This window comes from Diaphorina citri, unplaced genomic scaffold (genome assembly GCF_000475195.1).
Source record: "Diaphorina citri unplaced genomic scaffold, Diaci psyllid genome assembly version 1.1 scaffold1581, whole genome shotgun sequence".
NCBI lineage: Eukaryota > Metazoa > Arthropoda > Insecta > Hemiptera > Psyllidae > Diaphorina > Diaphorina citri.
Window position 1 is genome coordinate 56,840 of NW_007379007.1, and position 3,641 is coordinate 60,480.

Sequence of the window (3,641 nt, forward strand, 5' to 3'; positions counted from 1 at the left end):
CCCGCCCCAAAGATAATTCATTGTTTTCCGGGGTCTCGAGTACACGATTCATTTCTAATTCTCTACTCAATTATAACTTGCTTATACGGCAAAAGTAAAACTCAAAGGTCTCTTTGTTTCCGCTTGCAGCAGATTTACATAAGTACTCAGATGGATTTTCAGCAAACAGTTAAGATAAGGCAGGTGGGGGGGACACCTACAATATCCAGACCAGAGCTTTCGAAGCATCTTCCAATATTTCAACCTTCCCACTTTATTTCCCTGTCCTTTCCCTTTGATGCATCACAGGAAAATGCATTATACAAAAATATCAAAATCACAAGCATGCACGGCAAACTTACTCCTGCTGGAATCTCGTCCCCACCCTAACCTATGAAAGCTCATTCGTCAATCAGACCCATCAGAAACAGACCATCGGGGAGAAAGAGAGAGAGAGAGAGAGAGAGAGAGAGAGAGAGAGAGAGAGAGAGCATATATCACGGGGTAAGATATGACTTCCCAGTCTTCCCACGCATTACCCCTTCACTGGAGGTAATTACCCGGGGGTGACCGCGATAGATTGAGTGAGTGTCTCCAACATATATGAGATTTACGGTTGTTGGAAAGACCCTTTTGAGGGTAGGTGGTGTGACGGGGAAGAGAGGAATATTGAAAGGACCTCTGTCAAATGGAAGGGATAGGAGGTGGTAGTGGCTTTCCCACGTGGTACCGTGGTAGGTAGTGGCTTTCCCACGACCCGATGCGACATTGGAGGGACAATTCCTGATACCAATGTGGTGCCCATTAATAGGTAAGGTTGCAAATTTTTTTATTTTTTTTATTTTTTAAGTTATCATTTTCCCCTAGCCAACGTTTCTTAGGGTTCGATATATGTATAGAAAATTTCCAAGTTTCAACCTTTCTCCCGATACTTTTACGTGGTGAATTTACAGACAGGAAGAGGACATGGGACAGGGGTAATCGGTAATCGGTGAGAACTATTTGCTAAGTAGCTCCATAGCAAAATCTTGAAATTTACAAGAAGATAGAGCAGAGAAGGGAAAATGTGAAATATAACAACCACTGAATCATATCATAACGTACAATGCTTTTATGTCTTTGTGTCTACTTTACAAGATGAACGAAAATGGTAAGCTGAAATCCTAAAAAGAATTGTGCTCCAGTACCTCCAATGAAAGTCCCCAAAAGCACGGTAGTTGAAGAAGAGAAGAAGCACTGTGTCTTAATGATTTATTAATTTATAGATTCATTTACATAAAACTTATGAAAAAAGGGTTCGGAATTAGAGAATCAGAAAAATTAAGACAAGAAAGAAGGGTAAATGAGAAAGAAGAGGTAGAAATGAAAATTGGTGCAAGTTGCAAGGTTTTTTTAGGAGGGACTTCGTCAAAAGGTGAGAGGGGTTGTTTTCCAGGAATGAATGATGAAATAGATGGGTATGAGGAAATAGGAGGCAAAGCAAGAATCGTCTTTGTGTCCGATCTTACCACAGAAAGTTCTCAGTTAATTCACAATCCAGTCTTCAAGAAATACAGGCCCGTGTAAATCAAATGAGTGACGTCAATGAAAACCTTTGACACTGTGTTAACTCTCAGTGGTAAGATGGCCATAATGTTATAGCTGTGGCTGTGACCATCATCAGATCTTTTAGATTCTTCTAAAAGACCTCGAGATCTCGCGAATTTAGATAATCTCGAAATTTTCCAAATATGTAAATGATAAAGCCGGTATCCAAGGGTCATTTCCCGGCACATTTCGACGGAAACAAACACAAAATTGAACGTACCATTTTGATTTTCTGATTTAATTTAAATCTTTATTAAAAGCAGCTCAGCCCAAACCTAGAAGGAGAAGGAGGGAGAGGAGAGATTCTCTCTCCCTCTCTCTCTTGCCGTGTTCATCAGATGGGATTTTCATATTTTTCCACGGTAACATCGGTGTTCATTTTCTTTCCGAAGGGAAAACTCGACAGACTTTTCAGCTTTCCAATTGTTTTGACTAATGATGCCGAAAGAATTTCTGGGAAAGCCAGGCAAGGAAAAGAGGAGAAAGGGAGAAGGAAAGAGGGGGAAGAGGAGGAAGGAAAAGAGAGGGAGAGGGAACGAGGAGGAGGGGATGAAAAGAAAGGGAAAAGATGACGGAAGATAGAGGATTAGAAATTCTCTAAATTAGTCAAAATATAGTAACATACATATGCGCAGAGATGGAGCTGCGTAACGTTTCACTAGAACACCTAATAATCCTAATATTACTAGGAATGTTGAACACTTTAAGGGTTAGGTGGTAGAGAACGTCTCTCTATTACGTCTAAGACCATTTGCCTCACAAGTGACCATACGAGAACATTTCTTGATCATTTCCTTTTCGACAACATTGTCCTGGTGTAAAATAATCAGGGAAAAAGAAGACGACCTAAGAAGACCACCGTCCTTATAAAACCGTACATCTACCTCCTTTGTATTCACAGGAATCACAGAGAAAGGACAAAGTAAGAAGAAGAATCATCAGAACAATAGAAAGAAGAAATAGCAGCAGGAGAAGAAAGAAGAGGAAGAAGGGAAAAATATCCGTATTTAGAGGGGTGGGAGGCCTCGAGCTTCATTTTTGTCCTTTACCATAGGGCCAGACTCCGAAAATTTGGACCATGCCCCCCGTCCATTAATGTTTGGACTCTCGAGCCCCCCCTCGACAATGTCCTGGATACGGCCCTGCCTCTGTAATGGGAACATTAATGGGTTAACCTACGAGTAGGTATGTATTAGAATTGGGAGTAAGAACATTAATGGGCTAACAAATATGACACACTGGCGTGACGTGACCTCACGTTTCTGACTCTATGTGACATGTGACGTGACACACGGGCCGAGGGGATGTATGGCGCATGTGTGTCACTCAGTGAGTGAAGGAGAGAGAGAGAGAGAGATAGGAATAGATAGAGAAGGGAGGTGAAGAAGGATTTTTGACCACTGTAAAAATAGAAAGAGGCAGAGAGATAGAGAGCGAGAGAAAGAGTCTGAAAGAGAGAGAGAAAGAGTCTGAAAGAGAGAGAGAGGGAGAGAGAGAGAAGGAGGGAGAGAGAGAGAAGGAGGGAGAGAGAGTAGGAGAAGGAGAGAGATGAGGAGGGGGGAAGGGTCAGACTGAGGTATTTGCAGCACCTTTTAGCGACCCAGAGGGTGTCCACAGAACAAAAGTAAAAACTTTTCAATATACAAATAAGAAAAGTAGATATTATTACAATTTACATACATTCATACATAATATGAACAAGTAAATAATGAACTCGGACGCAGTCCCTAAAACTTTTCCAGAAGGAAGATGAAGGAGAAGAAAAGGAAACGGAGAGGTGGAAAAGATGAGAAATAATAACGAAAACAGAAAGAAAACAACTTATAACAAAAAAGAAAACGAACCTATGTGAAAAGAAAAGAGATGAAGAAGAAGAAGGCACATAAAAAAAAAACAGGAAGGTTGGGCAGGTTTTAGGGGTAGTCTCGTTCGGATGAGGAAAGGAGGGAAGGGGGAGCCCTAGGAAAAGAGAGGGAGAAAGGATGACCAGAGGGGAAATGAAGAGGGTTGTAAGGGAGGGCAAACGAAGAGTAGGGGAGTTGAATATCCCTTACGAAGAGGTAGAAAACAAAGCT